General features: G+C 43.3%; 1 pseudogene; it reads right to left on the reverse strand.

The window, feature by feature from the left end:
* Positions 1–16,253: 16,253 nt before the first annotated feature.
* Positions 16,254–17,015, reverse strand: LOC139001993 (TCF3 fusion partner pseudogene; annotated as a pseudogene).
* Positions 17,016–20,292: the final 3,277 nt, after the last annotated feature.

A 20,292-nucleotide genomic window follows, 5' to 3' on the forward strand; every position in this document is an offset into this window, starting at 1 on the left:
GAGGGGGAGATAAAGAGCAGCACACATTGCACTTCTGACTTTGTAGAGTTCCTGCAGCTCCCAGAGAGATGCAGTTTTCCATCCTTCTCTATTCAGTCACTTTGGTTTGTTGTTCAGAAGTTGTTCATTCAGCCCTCCCTTGTCTCTCAGGAATAATTCCTCTTCATTTAGATGTGTATTTCAGTGCGCTCCTGGGAGGAGCGAGTTCAGCATCCACCACTATCAGACCAAACTGGATGGAGTGTTCAATCTATTTATATTTACTGAAGTTAGTTAAAGTAGGGTTTATATCTGCCATTTTCAAATTTGTTTTCAATATCATCTTTTTATTGCTCTTTCTCTATTATTGTATTTTTTATGTTGAACATGTTTTCTAGTGTTCCATTTTTATTATCTTAGTATTTCTTCTACTATATGTTTTTAAGTTAGCTTCTTAATGGTTGCCCTGGAGATTTGCATTTACCATCTTAATCCATAACAATCCATTTAAGATTAATACTACCTCTCTTTCAATAGTATACAAAAAGTTTTGCTTCTTTATATCTCTCTTTCACCCTCTCTTTTGTGGTATTATTGTTATATAAATTTTATCTTTAAACAATGTATGCATCTCAACACAGATTTATAATTATTGCTTTATGCAATTGCTTTTAAGTCAAATAGGAGGAATCCTATGTAATAATAGAGAAACATGGTAATTAGCCATACCTCCGCTACCCTTCCCATTGGCTAATCAGGGCGATATGCAAATTAACTGCCAGCCAAGATGGCGGCCTGCAGCCAGGCAGCTTAAAGCAAACATGAGGCTTGCTTGCTTCAGTGATGGAGGAAGCCAACCTTCCCCGCCTGCTGCTGCTGGGCTCTGAGCTGCTAAGAAATATTGTTACAAATATAGAAGCTAAACAAAACCCCAGAAACCTCCTTTCAGTCAGCCAGGATCTCAGAGCTGGAGTTGCAACAAAGTTTCAAATACAGAAAGTAAACAAAGGCCAGAAACCTGCTTTCAACAGCTGAGGTCTGAGCTAAAGCCGGCTCTCAGCTCCAGTGACAGCTATAAAAGTTAAATATATCCAAGAATTTTAAAAAAAGGAAAAAAGGAGAGGCTGGGAGCTTCAGTCACCCGCCAGCCTGAAAACGGCCCTCAGCCCCTCACCCAGACTGGCCAGGAACCCAAGTGGGGACCCCCACCCTGATCCAGGACACCCTTCAGGGCAAACCAGCCGGCCCCCACCCATGCACCAGGCCTCTATCCTATATAGTAAAAGGGTAATATGCCTCCCAGCACCAGGATCAGCGGAGCAGCAAGGCCTCCTGGCCCCTGGAGCAGTGTGACAGGGGGCAGCGCCCAAACCCCCTGATCACCCTGCGCCTCTGTGTGTGACAGGGGGTGGGGCCACAACCTCCCTATCCACCCAACTCTGTATGTGACAGGGGTGGCACCACAGCCCTGTGACCTGCCCTGCTCTGTGCGTGACAGGGGGTGGCGCCGCAACCTCCCCTTCGACCCTGCCTTGAGTGTGACAGGGGGCGGCGCCCCAACCCTCCAATCGGCCCTACCCTGAGAGTGACTGAGGGTGGCATCGCAACCTCCTGATCCGCCCTGCTCTGTGCATGACAGGGGGCGGCGCCCCAACTCCCCAGTCAGCCCTGCTCTGAGCCCGACTAGGAGCTGTGGGGCAGGCACCTAGGGATTAGGCCTGCCCTCTGCCACCCGGGAGTGGGCCTAAGCCAGCAGGTCGTTATCTCCCGAGGGGACCCAGACCCCTGTGAGAGGACACAAGTGGGGCTGAGGGACACCCCCCCCCCCTCCACCCCGCCTGGCCAGTGCACAAATTTTTGTGCACCGGGCCTCTAGTAAACATTATAAAAGCACACTTATACTCTACTTTCTATTTACATATGTAAATAGGTATAAAATATAGTAAGTTCTCACATAATGTTGATAGGTTTATGAAAACTGCAACTTGCACTGGTCCGAATGTAGTGAGTTATCACAAATGGTTGTACACAGTCTGTTACAGATTGAAAACTGCAACTTTAAATGAAAGGATGTGCTGTAAAACCCATTTTACCATAGGCTAATTGACATAGCCAAGACTTTCAGTTCCTATGGCATATTTCTGGTCACAAAAAGCATCACCAAACTTCTAAAGAAAGAACAAAGACACTTCTAATATCAAATATTAAAATAAATGTGAATTGAGCATATATTTAAGATTAATAAAAAGTAAGGTAATTGTTTTCCAACCCACTCATTCCAGTTCAGGGTTGTTGTGGCCAGAGCTCATCCCAGCACCTCCAAATGCAAGGCAGGAACCAGCACTGGACAGGATGCCAATCCATCCCAGGGCACATTCACACACACACCCACGCTCACTCACAGTGGAACAATTGAGACATGCCAATTAACTTAAACTGCACATTTTGGGGATGTGGAGGAGAACTGGAGAATTCAAAGAAAACATATGCAGTCATGGGAGAATGTGAAAATTCTACACAGGCCAGGAAACTCTTGGGGAATCTATGTTGATTGCGTTTTTTTCTTATGTTGGGCAATACTTTCTTGTTTCTTTTCCATTCTTATGATTTTTTGAAAACTGGAGTCTTTAAATAATATTACATGACATATTATAATGATTTACGATGTTGTGTCATACAATGTAATACAAAATATAATATAATATAATAATAAGTAATGAAATAGAATAAAATAGAATAGCACTTCAGATCCTTCCTTCTGTTCAGGATTTGTTGTGTCTGTTTATTGTTTTTGTTGTTATTTCCACTTTTATTTATTTGTTTAAAGACTTTGCTGAACAAATTCTGTAAAGTTTGTATTATTTGTAATTTGTGGCCACTGAAAGCTCTGATTAGTTTCGTGGTGATTATTTATTTACTGAATGGACAGACATTTTCTTAAATCTCAGGAACCAATAAGCTTCACAGGATTTGCTCAGTATCTCTGTGTGTGTGTGCCTGTGTGTGTGTGTATGATATGTGTGTGTTGTGTGTGCGTGTGTGTGTGTGTGTGTGTGTGTGTATTTAGGCATGCCTGAAACATTCAGCCAGGCAGTTTAAAAATCTGCCTTGCCTTAATTTTCTGCTTTCTCAGAGACTCAAGATCAGCCAGAGGTGAAAACATGTTCTTCTCAGGTATTTCTGAGAAAGGGCAGAGTCCTGCACATGCATGTGACAGTCTAGATTCCAAGGAATATGTCTGAGTTTTACAAAATTCCAAGTTTATATTTAATTTCTCAATTTTCCTTTTAAAGTTTTTGGTTAATTTAATGTTTTTCCCAACTGTTATCACCTCCTCAGGCAACTGGAGTATTGAATATTTGCTGGTGATTCTTTTTGCTAAACTTCTCTGCAGAATAAAGTGTTCTCACAAAGTGAGCTCTGAGTCAGGTAAACCAAAGACAAGTATTTGTGAGTGAGATTTTCTAGGGAAATCCCAGACAGATCAATAAAGATAATTTCCTGATAATGGCTTTTAAAAGAGCTCTAACTTGTGTTGACCCTTCTAGTAGCTACTAGGCTGCAGATTTTCACTGTGGCCATAAGATACTGATTCTCTGAGATACCATGGAGCTGGAGAGAGGGGTTAAAAAGAGGACAATTTAAAATGCCATGAAACACTGTTCTTATTGAGATTTAGCTATTTTTTATAAGCAAATGCTCCCAGAATTACTTTAGCCTTTGGTTATTTCTTAGCATTCCTTAAAAAAAATTGATTTTTGCCCCATTTATTTTGGGCCAAGGTTCTCTGTTTTTATGAAGGAGAATTTGAAATTACATCATCTGCCCTTCCTAGTGATATCACTGTTCTCTGTAACTTGGAATAGGCCAATATTAATTAAATAGGACAAAGAAAGTATTACACATAAAATAAAAATGACTACATAAACATAATTAATACTTACAACTTTTAGACTTTCAAATTCATATCTAAAATATATTAGTCAAGCTACAGGTTTAGAGATTAGATAGATATAATAAACAACTTGTATCTGCATACTTAAAAAACAGAAAACTTAATAAAAATGGGCAAGAGACTTAAACAAAAATTTCACAAAAGAAAATATATACAAATGTCCAATAAACACCCAGATCTTAATTTCTAAATATCATTCTCTAATAAAAACGGTTACCTTAGTAAATGGTAGATGCCACAGCTGGGACATGAAAAGTCTGAGATGGCCCTGGAATAAATTATTGTACCAGAAATTGAGGAAGTGCTAAAAAGTAATGTGAACATATCACAGTGACACAGAGGTATTGTGGGCTTGTGCTGGTCAATTCTAGGACAATTTGAGCATGAAAATAAATAATTATAGTAATGGATTATCACCAATTGAATAATTATTCAAATTTTATTAATATATACCAATATAAATAAGCTAAACAGGTAACCAAATAATAAAAAATGAAGAATAGAATCTTTTCCTTACAATATAGTATGAATTAATATAAAAAGAATGGAGAGGTGAGAAAATTATCAATTTGTCTTAAAACTAATAGGTGAAACTTTAATGTGGAGTTGGATAACTATATGTCTAAAATTACCTCCCTTAAAACTATCACCACACAAAATTTACCTAACATAAAAACAGCAAATTTAATGTAGAAAAACCTGGCAAATATTATCTTAACAGAACATCATCCTAATATGATGTCCTGAGAAGGATGTAATGTCAGTTTTATGCTATTGCTTAAAACAAAACAAAACAAAATAACCATAATCTAATCATGGGAACACCAGACATTCAAATTGAGGTATCTTCTAAAAAAATAATTGGTCTATACTCTTACAAAATATCAAAGTTATAAAAATTATGGAATGGCTGAAAGGCAATTTCAAATTTTAAAAGACTAAAGGGACATATCAATTAATTGCATTGTATGATCCTGCATTTTATCCTAGGCTGGAAAAGAATAACTAAAAAAGACATTTGGAAACAATTTAAAAAATTCAAATGATCATTATATATTTATCTTACTTAAATTTGTTAATTTTGCCAATCATATTGCGATTATAAGAGAATGTCCTCATTCTTAGGAAATACTGAACTATGTAGGAACAAAGGGACATGATGTTTCAAAAAATTCATACAAAAATACATACCTATTTCTATCTCTATCTCTATCTCTATCTCTATCTCTATCTCTATCTCCATCTACATCTATACCTATATCTATCTATCTATCTATCTATCTATCTATCTATCTATCTATCATCTACCTATCATCATCTATCTATATACATAAAAAGCTAGTTAGTGTAATGGCCATAATGACCGTAAGGACTGATCACTATAACGCTCACTGTGACCAGCCAACCAGCTCGATCAGGGGCAGGCCAGCCAGCCAACCTCATGGCCCCTCCCCACTGCTGGCCTGCCCCTGATGGGACTCTCCCACCCCGATCAAGAGCTTCCTTTCCCTAGTGATGACTAGCCTCCTTGCAGTTTCTTCAGCCCAGGAACATGACTTGCTTTATAGCCAGGTGCAAACATTTCACACTTTAACCAAATGTCTGTGAAGCATTTCCCCATGCCTCATTTCATTTGATCCTCACAGAAGTCATGGAGTAGGTAGATAGGAGACTAGGTAGGATCCCATTTTCTTTTCATTAGCCAGGAAACAGAGATTTAGAAAGCTTAGAAACTTGACCTGACTGAAAAGAAGTAAGAAATGTTGGACTTTGAAAATGACTTCAGGTTTTATCACTGTGCAGAATGTAGTCAAACACTGCTGCAGTTAAATATTTTACCCTTTGTTCTCCCTGCGTGATCTACAATAATAATCTGCTTCATGTTGATATTTACTGCTGTGTTGCTGACAATTACCTGAAAGAGCAGTTGGGGTGCTTCACTGAACTGGAAAAAGTTTAGCTAAATCATAAAGCAGGTCTAATTAAGCAACTATATTCTATATATATAAAAAGCTAAGTTGACTTGTGCATGTGTGATAAATATAAACCTCTTGCTGGTGTCAATCTCAAGTGTGTGTTCTGATCTGTCATTGTCAATATAGAGAAAAGGCAACTAGCGATATTAAAATATTTCTTCTAATTAATTTCCTTTAAATGTGCATGAATCAGTGCACCGGGCCACTAACCCTCAGCCTAGCCTGTGCCCTCTCACAGTCTGGGACCCCTCAGGGGATGTCCACCTGTTGGCTTAGGCCTGCTCCCTGGGGGATTTTGCCTAAGCTGGCAGTCAGACATCCCTCTGGCAGCCCAGGAGCCCTCGGGGGATGTCCACTTGCCAGTGGGGAGCAGGCCTAAACTGCAGTCGGACATTCTTAGCATGGCTGAGGAGGCAGGAGAGGCTCCCACCACCACAACTGTGCTGGCAGCCGTCAACCTGGCTTGTGGCTGAGCAGAGCTCCCCATGTGGGAGCACACTGACCACCAGGAGGGAGGCAGCTCCTGCATTGAGCATCTGCCACCCTTAGTGGTCAGTGTGTGTCATAGTGACCAGTCATTCCCAGTGGTTCTGCTGTTAGGGTCAATTTGCATATTACCCTTTTATCATATAGGATAGAGGCCTGGTGCACAGATGGAGGCCAGCTGGTTTGCCCTGAAGGGTGTCCTGGATCAGGGTGGGGGTTCTGCTGGGGTGCCTGGCCAGCCTGGGTGAGGGGCTGATGGCCGTTTTACGGCTTCCCAGAGCCCCTTCATGGTGGGGGAGTCCTGCTGGGATGCCTGGCCAGCTTGGGCGAGAGGCTGATGGCCGTTTTCAGGCTGGCCATGCCCCCAAGCAACCCAAACTCCCAGCCTCTCCTTTTTTTTTTCTTTTTTTTTTTCTTTTCTGGGATTTCTTTATCTTCTATAATTGAAACTTTGTAGCCTTGAGTGGAGCCCAGGTCCGGCTGGAAGCCTGGGTTGTCCCTGGCAACCCAGGCCCCCAGCCCCTCCTTGAACGGAGGCCATGGCCGTATGGAAGCAGATATCTGGAATTTCTTTATCTTCTATAATTGAAACTTTGTAGCCTTGAGTGGAGCCCAGGGCCAGCCAGGGCAGGCAAGAAGCTTGGCTTCCTCCATTGCTGGGGGCAATACAAGCCTCCTGCTCGCTCCAGCTCTGTGGCCGCCACCATCTTAGTTGGGTTAATTTGCATACTTGCTCCTGATTGGCTTGTGGGAGTGGCTTGTGGGCATGGCTTGAACTTAGCAGAGGGATGGTTCATTTGCATGTTTCTCTTTTATTATATAGGATATATATGTATATATATATATATATAGAGAGAGAGAGAGAGAGAGAATTATATTACAAGTGGTGAATGTGGATAAAGGGAGTATGAAAGTATCTTATTTCATTCTAGCAACAATTCTACATTGAAATTTTACCAATGGAAAATTTTACCAAAAATAAAGAAAAAGAACAAAAAGCTCAAAAAACAAAACACAATGGAAACATCTTAATCTTTATTTCATTTTGTTTACCCTTTTTGTCTCACTTCGTTTGGAATTTGACATAATCATTTCTTCAATTGATCTCCATCAACCTATCTTCACCTATGCCCTCTTATTAATTTGGATGCTTTTTTTCTGTTTACTTTATCAATTTTTTTTTCATGGCTCCTACCTGTAAAAGTGGGTATTCCCCAGACCTCTGCTCTTTCCTATCAATATTCATTCTCCATGTGACCTCATCCAGACTCATGGATCTATGTGCTGATGACTCCCAAATTCATATTTCCTAAACTTCACACCCATAAATTCATTGTCCACTCAACATCCATCCCACTTGAATGCTCAATAGGCTTTTCAAACTAAGTTGAATGTCTGATATTTTATCTTCTCCATAACACACTAATCTTTAAATTTTCTTCTCCATCGGAGTTAATGACAAATCCTTAAAGACCTCCTTGATTCCCTTTTTGTTGCTTTAATACCAGATATCAAAATCCTATTGGTTATTATATCAAACTAGAGGCCCAGTGCATGAAACTCATGCACTCGAGGGGGTCCCTCAGCCCATGCACCCTCTTGTAGTCCAGAGGCCTTGTTAGATTGCTGACTCCCATGAGGAGCAGGCCTAAACCAGCAGTTGGACATCCTTAGTGCTGCTGAGGAGGCAGGAGAGGCTCTTGCCACCACCGCTGTGCTCCCAAGCCATGAGCCAGTTTCTGGCTGAGTGATGCTCCCCCTGTGGGAGTGCACTAACCACCAGGGGGCAGCTCCTGCATTGAGCATCTCCCCCTTGGTGGTCAGTGCACATCATAGCAACCAGTCATTCTGCCATTTGGTCAATTTGCATATTAACCTTTTATTATATAGGACACAGAATTTCATTACTTATACTACTACCATCATAGTTCAAACTACTATCATACTTGCCTAAAATAGTTTAATAGTTTTCTGTTTTTAATTTAGTATCCTTGATTTTGACCTTGATAATTTATTTTAAACATAGCATCTAGAGTGATCCTGTTAAAACACAAGTTGTGTCATGTCACTGCTTTGCTCAATGTCTCATCTCACTCAGTAAATAAACAGAAACCTTACTATGACCTGCAGGTTCTGCATGATCTCCCTCTGACTGCACATCCTGTTTATCTCCAATTTACCTCTTCATTCATTCTGCTCTAATAAGGTTGGCCTTCTAGCTATTTCCCAGACATATGCATATACTACTATCTCAAGGGTGAGCAGGGAGCATCCTTCCTTCATGTGCTCACTCACATACTTCCCTTGGGAGAGGACTTAGAGAGACCCCAAGTGAGGCTTTCCCTGGTCATTACAATTAAGATGACAATGCCTTGTACAACTCCCAACGCTTCCTAGCCTTCCCCCTGCCTTCTTTGTTTTACTTAGAAGCATGTAAAATATGTGTATTTGTATGTATTTATCTTACCTAGTTTTGTACTCTCCCACTATAATTATTTGTGATAGAAATCCTATATAAGGAAAGAGAAAGCACACTGAGACTCAGAGGAGGTGCAGAAGTAAAGAGCAGAGGTATGGAGGCGCATGCGGAAAGGGCTGGCAACTGAGGACGAGGTTCTTTTTCAATCAGGACAGAGACACAAGCACCCACTCTGAACTCCAGTTCCAAGCTAGTCTCTGGGGACCCAGACTCATACGGGGAGAAACTGGACTGTCTGGCAGCTCGAGGGCGGCTTTCTCTCAGAGATGCTTTCTGAGATTACCATGGGACACTGAGAACTGGGGCCTCTTAGGCCAGGCTGAGGATCACCCATAGCCGTTTGCTCCGCCCTGTTGATTCCTTGAGATTCCACCCCACCCAAGCTGTGCGCAGAGGCTTTTGCATATGAATGACTGGGACCTTTGCCATCTAAAATTAACTAACAAACTGGAGCTGGGTCAGAGAGACCCAGAACATCCAAAAGAAGGCCCAAGCCCCACAGCAGCTTGCATTGCTTCACAGCTGGGCCTCATCTGAGCACCTCCAAATCCCAAACAAAGAGGAATCTGCAGAGTTCTCCATAGCTCCTGCTGGGTAGCCTCAGTAAGAGGCTAAATTAGCACCTCCTTAGAGACCCAAGTGCCAGTGAACCCAGTGGTCAGAATGGGACCATCCAGATTACAACTTCTCAGATCCATAAGTGACACACTCAGGGGGCAAAATCAGTGAGCACCAAAGCCCCACTGAAGCAAGTCTTGCCCCAGAAGAGTGTCTCCAGCACAGAAGTTCTCCCACCATAGACACAGCTGATTCTCACAGCCAATTGGCCTGGAGGTCAATTCCTCCAAGTGATACCAAGTACAATCAAGGCTTAACTACAAGACTGTGCACAAAGCCCACAAAGGGGAGCACCAAGAGTATCCACCTCAGGTAATTGGGGAGGCTGAGCTACTGGGCCCTATAGGACACCTAGCACAGAAAGCCACCCAATCAACACAGGGAAGCAGCAAAAATGCAGAGACAAAGAAACAGGTCACAAATGACAGAAATGGGAGAAAGCAAACCACTGGATATAGAGTTCAAAACCAAGGTTATAAGGTTTTTCAAGAATTTTCTAGAAACCGCCGATAAATTTAGTGAGACCCTCAATAAATCTAGTGAGACCCTCAATAAATCTAGTGAGAGCCTCAAAAAATCTAGTGAGACCCTTGAGGATAAGAAAAATGACCAAATAGAAATTAATCATACACTGACTGAAATAAAGAATATTATACAGAGTTCCAACAGCAGACTAGAGGATTGCAAGAATCAAGTCAAAGATCTGAAATACGAAGAAGTAAAAAACACCCAACCGGAAAAGCAAAAAGAAAAAAGAATCCAAAAATATGAAGATAGTCTAAGGAGCCTCTGGGACAACTTCAAGTGTACCAACATCCGAATTATAGGGGTGCCAGAAGAAGAGAGAGAGCAAGATATTGAAAACCTATTTGAAGAAATAATGACAGAAAACTTCCCCTACCTTGTGAAAGAAATAGACTTAGGAGCCCAGGAAGCACAAAGAACCCCAAACAAAAGGAATCCAAAGAGGACCACACCAAGACACATCATAATTAAAATGCCAAGAGCAAAAGACAAAGAGAGAATCTTAAAAGCAGCAAGAGAAAGAAAGTCAGTTACCTATAAGGGAGTACCCATATGACTGTCAGCTGATTTCTCAACAGAAACTATGCAGGCCAGAAGGGAGTGGCAAGAAATATTCAAAGTGATGAATACCAAGAACCTACAACCAAGATTACTTTACCCAGCAAAGCTATCATTCATAATTGAAGGTCAGATAAAGAGCTTCACAGATAAGAAACCGCTAAAGGAGTTCATCACCACCAAACCAGTATTATATGAAATGCTGAAAGGTATCCTTTAAGAAGAGAAAGAAGAAGAAAAAGGTAAAGATAAAAATTATGAACAAGTACATATCTATCAACAAGTGAATCTAATAATCAAGTGAATAAAAATTTGATGAACAGAATAAACTGGTGAATATAACAGAATCAGGAGCATAGAAAGGGAGTGGACTGACAATTCTTGGGGGGAAAGGGGTGTGGGGGGTGCAGGAAGATACTGGACAAAAATTGTACACCTATGGATGAGGACAGTGTGGGGTGGAGGTAAGGGCAGAGGGTCGGGTGGGAACCGGGTGGAGGGGAGCTATTGGGGGATAAAAGAGGAACAACTGTAATAATCTGAACAATAAAGATTTAATTTAAAAAAAGAAATCCTATATAATAAAAGACTAATAAACAAATTGTCTTCTAGGGAGTGCGACTGACTGGGCGTTTGACCGCCTGCTATGACATATGCTGACCACAAGTGAGGGGACAAAGGAAGGCCCTGGCTAGCAGCCAGCAGCTTATGAACTGTAGCACATAGTAGACATCAACTATTTGTTGAATAAATAAATAAAATATTTAAATTTATATTTACTTTTAATTATCATGTACCTGAACTATAGTAACAAACTTGACCTCTTATCTCCTCCAATTATCTTATCACATTAATAAATTGACTAAGACCCATTTCTTCCATGAACCCTTTCAAAATGGCCTTTTAAAATAATGCAACAATTAATGTATATGTGTCTCACATATACCAGGTACTTGCTAGGTGCTAGAAGGAAAATTTGTCCCTATAGACTGATGATACTAACAAATAATATGTAGCAGACAAAACACAACTCATTAAGTGACAAAATAGGATGCTGTATTCTTCAATAATAATGTATATCTTGTCCATGTTTTGTTACTTAAATTTCTACTGCAATAGGTAATAAAAATAACATTAGATTTAAGTGTATGTTGATATTTCCAGTATGATGAAGGTGTTGAGTGTGAAATGATCAAAGGAGAGTCTGGAAGCAGTAGTTCACACAACTGAAAACAACCAAATTATCTAAAGGAGGATAAAAAAGGTTGGACATTACTGAATTTGTGTTAAAGATTCAGACAAAAGCCTTTGGCATAAACAAATGGGAACTATTGTGTCACAGTTACATGTATAAGTTCTCTTTAGTCTTTAAAACAGCAACTATTTACAAGACAATTCAGGGGCAAGTTAGCAAGTTTTCTTGGTCCCTGATCTGCTTTTCCAGTCTGTTTCCTAGTATAAATACCTTCCTGAAGGTCATGGGCACTTCAACCCCTTATAGGCAGATGGAGATCATGCTAAATAAATTATACCTTAGATTTCTTTCCTTTGGGTTTTGCTCTACTAGCTTCCCAAGCAGAGCAAAGTGGAAATGATCAAACCAGTGTATTCTATAATGTAGCTGTTGCTATGAGAAATACACACACACACACACACACACACACACACACACACACGAAGCTGTCTATATAAAAATCCCAAGATAAGCCCACTTTTTTGTACTATAGTCACAGCCATGTATGCCACATCCTAGTTGACCCAATAAAGCTAGACTGACAAAAAGAAATGTAGGAAAGTCAAAAGTGCATAAATAAAGAGGAATACTAGAGAAAAGGCCACAAAAACACAGCTCTTTAGTAATTAGTGCTAAATTGCCTGAGGCATATTTGCATACAATACACTCATGCTGATAGCCTAGCAACACAGTAATTTAACACTAATTTATTCTCTGATCATGATTTTTCCTTCTCCTGAGCTTTTGTAAATTCTGCATGCTATTATCAATCTACATGAACCTTCCTCTTCTTAGGGGGAGCTGCTTTCCAATTCTGTGAAGGCCCGATTATTTGGGGGCTGAAAAGTGTGTACATTTCCCCTTCAGGCCCTTGGGTGCTCTCTACTCCCTGTTGCAGGATGGTCTTGACTTTGGATGTGCACAAATCCAGCAGTTTATGCTAGTGCACCGAAACTGCACATTTGATCCCAGGGCAAAAAAAATATGTAATCTCAATGTATAGTATGTCTAATGTCTACCTCCTGCTTTCTTGACTTTTTACTTCTTGATTCCTGGAGACACTCTGAGATGCAGCTCAAGGAGCAATTGGTGCATATCTGTTAATTTCTACAGTGTACTGAACCAATGGGCCATCCTATGCTTATTGTCTTCCATCCACCTAATGTGCTGCACTTGGATTGTTCAAATACTTCCTTCTGCTCACTCAGATAGGATGAATGTACATTTCCAGAACACTAATATCACCCTTGGCAAGCAAACTGTTAGAGGCAAAAAAATGGTCTTTGTATTAGGTTGGGGAATGCTCAACAGAGCAGATTGAGAGCAGAATCTGTTGGTATTTAGCAGTTAAGAAAAGTTTGAAAGTGAAATTATGCTTGAAAAGGGAAGAATACATGTGCCTTAACTGACACAAATAGCCAATTATTCACAGGCAAAATAGGTCACTGATTTGTGTCTTGGTTTGCAAATTGGTTTGGGGAGGCTTCCAGCTCATTTCACATATATGATCAGAGCCAAAGGAATCAAGCATCCATGTACATAGGTCTGTCATTGACTCCAACTTTGGGTTGGATCCAAGAGAATAGATAAGCGGAAGAATAAAAGCAAGGAATTTTACCCCTAGCCCATTTGACTTTGTGGATAGATCATCAGCCTGCAGACTGAAGGGTCCCGGGTTCAATCCCGGTCAAGGGCACATACCTTGGTTACAGGATCCTTCCCAGGTTGGTCCCTCGTCAGGGTGTGTGCAGGAGGCAACCAATCAATGTGTTTCTCTCACATCAATATTTCTCTCTAACTTCCCTTCTCTCTTCCACTCTTTCTAAAAAAGCAATGAAAAAATATCCTTGAGTGAGGATTTAAAAAAGAAAAAGAGCAAGGAACTTCATCCAGCAAGCATTTATGATGTGTCCACATTGATTGTCCCAGTCCTACTGAGAATGTCCCTCTTGGGCTTTCTCTCTGTTCTCCATGCTACTCCTTTTTCCTTTTACTCAGTCTCTTAGAGCGTAATTGGTTATTTCCTCTTGAAGTCCCTGCCCCCTTACCTTTCTTTCACAGGTTATTTATTCTTTATTCTTTCCTGAGCAGTTAGCAAGTATAGTAGGTCCTCGGGTTACGTCAGAGATCCGGTCCTACAGAGCAACATAAAGCGATTTAAGTCGGAACCAACCTACATAAGCACCTACGTCACTCACCTGGAGCACATACACAGCAGTAATTAAGTGAAACAGTAAAAAAAAAAAAATGTAAAAAAAGATAACAATTCCTGACCTTTACTTATGGTAAATAAATAATAAAAAACATAAAGCACATATGTTGAAATGATGGAACTTTTTTAATATAAATAAATGGGAGATGGAGATGCAACCACGAAACGACATATGTCGAGTCTGATGTAACCTGAAGACTGCCTGTATAACAAGTATCAAAGTTTTCCTTGAATGTTAGAAGTTTTCCTTGTTTGTGGTATGGATAGTAAGTTATAATCATTATCCCTTATGCTTGACCCAACAACTGTATATAAAAGGAAAGTTTTAAGATTTGAAATTAGAGGAAAGAACTAAGGCTATAGTATTTTCAGTTGGAATCAAAATTTGTTTGGGCGTGTGTGTGTTTTTGTGTATGTGTGTGTATATGTGTGTATGCGTGACATCTGTATGTATCACTAAGTTTGTATTTATGTTTATACTCATAAATATATTGTGGACAATTATGTGAAGAAAAAGTGAAAACTGGTGATATATTAGTGTTACTGTATCACTTCTGCTCTGGTCTGGTAACACTACCCCAGCATGACCCGGGAGATTTTGTATGTCAGGTGACCGCCTGGTCCTTGACTTGTGCAGGACAAATTTCAAGACATCAATCCAGAGGAAAGTGAAGGTGAGTTTATTAAGGCTTAGGACAGTGAGGCGAGTAGAAGAACCAAAGTACAAGTCTGGGGAAAAGAGGCACAGGCATGCTCAAAGAAGAACACCCACCAGAGCTTTTTTACCAGAAGGGTTCTATCTATTTTCTCTAGGCAGGCAGGAATTCTGTGGGGTCGCAGGGGAGGGTTTCAACAGAATATTCCTTAGATTTCCAGGTGTGTCATTTAATATTCTGATGTACCAAAATGAGTGTGTAGCAGAGTCAGAGGTCATTCTCAGGTTAGTTTCATCATTATCTTACATTAGCATGGCTCTAATTTTTTTGATCTATCTCCCTAAGGTGATTTAAACCACCTACTCTTAGGTATCTTTGGATAGGGAGGATAGACTCTTGTGATTTATCAGCTGGCTGTTAATTGCCCAGCCATTCTGGCCATTTGTTAGGAGTTAGGTGAAGACAGGTGAAGTCTTAAAATTTATACATAAACTAGAGGCCCAGTGCACAAAAATTTGTGCAATCAGGGGGGAGGGGTCCCTCAGCCCAGCCTGTGCCCATTCACAGTCCAGGACCCCTTAAGGGATGTCCACCTGTCGACTTAGGCCCACTCCCCAGGGGATCAGGCCTAAGCTTGCAGTCAGACATCCTTCTGGCAGCCAGGGAGCCCTTGGGGATGTCCGACTAAAGGCTTAGGCCCCCAAGGGATCGGGTCTAAACCATTAGTTGGACATTCTTAGTGCTGCCATGGAGGTGGGAGAGGCTCCTGCTACCACCACTGCGCTGGCCAGCCATGAGCCAGCTTCTGGCTGAGTGGCACTCCCCATATGGAAGTGCACTGACCACCATGGGGCAGCTCCTGCATTGAGCGTCTGCCCTCTGATGGCCAGTGCCCATCATAGCAACCAGTCATTCTGCATTCAGTAAATGTGCATATTAGCCTTTTATTATTATTATACTAGAGGCCCGGTGCACAAAAATTTGTGCACTCGGGTGGGTCCCTCAGCCCGGCCTGTGCCCTCTCGCAATCTGGGGCCCCTTGGGGGCCCCTTCCCCTGGCTGCTGGCACCAGTTTTCCTCCAGTGCCCAGAACCCAGGCCTTCGCTCTTCGCCGGGAGGGGCCCGCGCAGTGGGCGAGGGGCTTAGCTCTTTTAAAAATACTTCTGAATGTTTGCTAAATAACCCTATAGGAATATACTTTCTGGAACATGTTGGTTGTTAAGGGCTGATTTGGGTAATCAACAAAATGTATGTTAAAATCCTAATCCCCAGAACCTCAGAATGTACCTGTATATGGAGATAAGATCTTTAAAGAGGGGATTACATTAAATTGAGGCAGTTCCAGTGGGACCCTTAGCCCATTTCACTGAAGTCCTTATAAGAAGAGGAATGTTGGGGTCCTGCCCAGCAGGTCCAGGGGTTCCCAAAGGTGTGGATGGAGTCGGCGAAGAAGGAATGACACAGAGGCAGCGTTCAGGTAATCATCATAGCCAGGTTCTCTTTTTATTGTCCTGTTACATCTATATTTATACTATTTGATCCTATAAGCATGCCTCTATAAGCTTTTTTTTGCCGAGGAGAGCATGGGGTCCGTTTATTGGGGGGTCAGTCAAAGGGGGAGCTGGCTAGGGTGGGGTAGGGCAGCAGCTTGTCTGGCCCCCGAGAAACCCAACTTGAGTCCAGAGCCTCAACCGCTTTGAAGCCAAAGTCTTCCTCCACCTTTATCTGCACGGGGGCCAGCTCCGGAGTCAGCGGGACTCCCGCCTGGTGCCCTTCCTGTGGCGCTCGCTGCGCTCGCTGCCTCTTCCACCCGCTGGGCCCCTCGCCAGGGGCCGGGCTGCTGGCTTCTGTGGGCGCTGGCGTCCTCCTGGGCGGGGACAGCCCCTCTTTCTCCGGAGGCTCGTTCTCAGCATTGCCTGGGGTGGGGGCGTCTGTGCCCTGGCTGCCCTCGTCCTCCAGTATGATGGTGAACTGGCTGGCCCGGTAGTCATCGGCTTAGGAGTCTAGCACCTTCTTGAAGAACCTCCGCTCCTGCTGGAGTCTCTGTGTTATCCTCTGTACCTGATGGAGCCTGTTCAGGACCCGCTTGTTCACCTGCTCGATCTCCCTGCAGTGCCGCCCCAGCGCCTGGTACTTCCTGTGATTGAGTTCCCATTGGCACCGCTGTTGCTGGCCTCGGGCTGCCTCCTCCTCTTCATCTCGCTCCTGGAGGCTGGAGCTGCCCAGACCCCCAGACACGAACTCCACTTTGGTCTCAAGCTCGCTCTCCAGGATGTGACCTGAGAACTTCTCAAAGCACACGGCTGCCATGGACCCCTCTCTCTGCTCCAGCTCCATTTCTCCCTGGCTCCCAGTGCAGAACTTCCAACCTTGCAAGCCTCTAGTTTAAAGTGGCTTGCAAAATGACACAGCCCATCCAATTTCACATCCAGGCACCCAGGCCCCGGCAGCTAAGCCTCCTGGGAGTTGTAGTTCTCTATGTCCGGCTTGCCTCCCTCGCCCCACCCCCATCCCAGTCCCAACTGAAAGGCCCTGCTGGCTGGTCTAACCCTGTGGCCAGGCATCTGAGTCACCTCGGGTCTTTATTCCTGTCCTGACACCGCGCCATCTGACCACGGAGACTCTCCTCTTGGGAGGCCCCTGGGTCTCCTTCTGGGTCTCCTCAGGCCAGGCACCGGATCGTGTGCCCCAGCGGCGATGCAGCCCTGGAGCCTGAGTCTCCTTCTGGGGCCTGGCTGCATCGCCCCGGGGACCTGATCGTGTGCCCCAGCTGCGACGCAGTCCGGGCCCCTGGGTCTCCTCAGCCCAGGCACCAGATAGCGTGCCCCAGCAGCTTCTGGGTCTCCTGCTGGGGCCTGGCTGCGTCACTCCCGGGGACTGGATCTCGTGCCCAGCTGCAACGCAGCCCCGGCCCCTGGGTCTCCTCAGCCCAGGCACAGGATCGCGGGCCTCAGTGGCTATGCAGCCCTGGTGCCTGGGTCGCCCTCTGGATATCCTGCTGGGGCCTGGCTGCGTCAGCCCGGACCGGATGGTGTCCCCAGGCAGCTATGCAGCTGGCCTCTGGCCCCGCCTCTGGGTGTTCTCCCATCACTGGTGATCAGGGATCTGAGAAGCCAGGCGGGGCAGGGAAGAGGCAGATATCCACTTCTTCCCTGCCCCACCCAGCTTCTCCGATTACTGGCCCAAGGCCGGCAAAGGCTGCCAGGTTCTCCTATCACAGAAGCCGGCAAAGGCGGCCTGGCTTCTCCGAACAAAGGCAGCTCAGTTCTCTGGCTCTTGGCTGCCACCTGGGTTGCCGATGCAGTCAGCAGCATGCGGCTTCTTCCCTCCTTCCCCTTTTGCTCCCAGTATTGCGGCTACATATGCAAATTAACTGCCATCTTTGTTCGTGGTTAACCGCCATCTCGGCTGACAGTTAATTTGCATAAGGATATGCTGATTAGCCAATGGGAAGGGTAGCGGTCGTACGCTAATTACCATGTTTCTCTTTTATTAGTGTAGATAGGATGTCCCTATTTCCCCCCTTTTGCCCCCTCTACCCAGCTCTTGCCCCCCACTTCTCTCTGGTCATCACCATACTGTTGTCTGTGTCCATGGGTTGTGCATATATTTTCTTTGGCTAATCCTTTCTTTAAATTCACTTCTTTAAATTTTTATTTTCAGATAAGTGCTTATAACTGCACTATTATATATTTTCTATTATATCATTTAGAATTAAGATATTTTTTAATTGAACCCTTGTAAATTTTAGCACAATTTAATAAATTATGCTAGAAGCAATTAGGAGATTTTTCATGTAATGCAAATACATTTCAATTAATATTTTATTAATTTTTAATTTTTTAATATTTTAATTTGAAATAACCTCATACATGTAAAAAAACTATAAAATACTACAGCATATTATATGTACCCTTCACCCAATTTCTTAGGTGTTAATAATTTAAACATAACCATTATACAACTAACAAAATTTGGAATATATTTGGAATATATTTTTCTTATAATCTCTTTAATGTTACTTAATCCATTTACTTTGTTTTTGTTAATCTTCACCCAAGGATATTTTTCCATTGAATTTTAGAGAGAGTGAAGGGAAAGGGAGAGACACATTGATTGGTTGCCTCCTGCACATGCTTTGATAGGGACTGGGGATCAAACCAGCAACTGAGGTACATGCCTTTGACTGGAATCAAACCTGGGACCCTTCAGTCCACGGGCTAATGCTTTATCCACTGAGCAAAACAGGTTGCAGCTTAATTCATTTACTTTTAATCTATATGTGTCTTTACATTTAAAGTGGGTTTTGATTTTGATTCACCCTCATAATCTGTCCTTTAATTGGTGCATTTATGCCACTGACTTTCAGAGTGCTTACTGATAGAGTTACTACCATATCAGGTGGCTTCTGGGTCTTCTGGGTCCCACCCTGCCTTGCCTTTTCTTTTTTTCTTTTTTTCTAAGACATTTCACTTTATTTAAAAGAAGCCAATATACAGGATATAAACGGTATGATATTTACAAAAGTACAGTAAATAGGTTGGTTTCCCGGTAGGATCAGTAGTCTTTCAGTGAGTATTAACCCCCCTTCCCCTTGATGCTCGACCCAGCTGGCAGACAAACAGCAACAGTGGGGTGGGATGGGACTGCAGGATAGAAAGTCTCCCTGAAGGGATTAAAAATCACGTAGATGCTAAAATGTCCACGAAGGGGTCTTGGGGTGAGGGGTGCCTCTGCCTCATTCCTTTGAGGGCTTGGCAGCAGGAATGCTGAGGGATTTGCCCCAAACTAACACACGGCCCACCCTGAGCCTGTAAATCTTTCACCCATGGAATATTCCCTTCCCAAGAGAATCAGCCTTAATCCCTCAAACAGGGCCTGGAGGAGCAGCCCAGGCCATGGGCACAGCCAGGACTGTGGACATTTCATGGCCTTTCCACTCCCACTCCAGCTGCCTAACAACTCTGCACTGCTCCCCTCGCCCACCTCCCCCGTTACCCAATCAGGACGCCATGCACAGGAAGGGACACTGGTTTTCCCATGCCCATTGGGAACTGGCTGTTTCTGTCTTCTGGAGTAAAAAGGTTCCTGTGGGTCGGGTAAGGTCTCTGCTTGGCAGGAAGTTCTGAAACAAAGCCACTGACCACACCCACCTCCTCTGGGCATGGAGCAGCTCCAGCCCTCGGAGCTCATCTCTCCAGCAGAACTGAAGGGAAGACCGTGTGTACCCTTCTGTCCCTCACCCTTCACATGCCCAGAACCATCAGTGTCACACTTCCTAATTCCTATCACTGCATTTCATTAGTTCCATACTGTTTTACTAATCCTGAATCTAAACAGCTTGGTTCAAAAGGAGATTGTTCTATTTTTAAAGTAGCTGGGGCTTCTGGGGGCGGGCCTTGCCTTGCAGCCCTGGACCTGCTGATGGGTGGTTCCCGGGCTGCAAGGCAAGACCGGCTGCTGGGGCTTCTGTGGTGGGCCTGCCCTGGATGGTGGCATGCTGGTAGCTCGAGCTGTCCTGCCCTGCCTGCAGTATGCAAATTAGCTGCCATCTTTGTTGGCGGTTGATTTGCATATCATGCTGATTAGCCAATGGGAGGCATAGCGAAGGTAA

The sequence above is a fragment of the Myotis yumanensis genome, unplaced genomic scaffold, assembly GCF_028538775.1.
Source record: "Myotis yumanensis isolate MYYU_CA2020_CCGP unplaced genomic scaffold, mMyoYum1.0.hap1 SCAF_2, whole genome shotgun sequence".
NCBI classification, from domain to species: Eukaryota; Metazoa; Chordata; class Mammalia; order Chiroptera; family Vespertilionidae; genus Myotis; species Myotis yumanensis.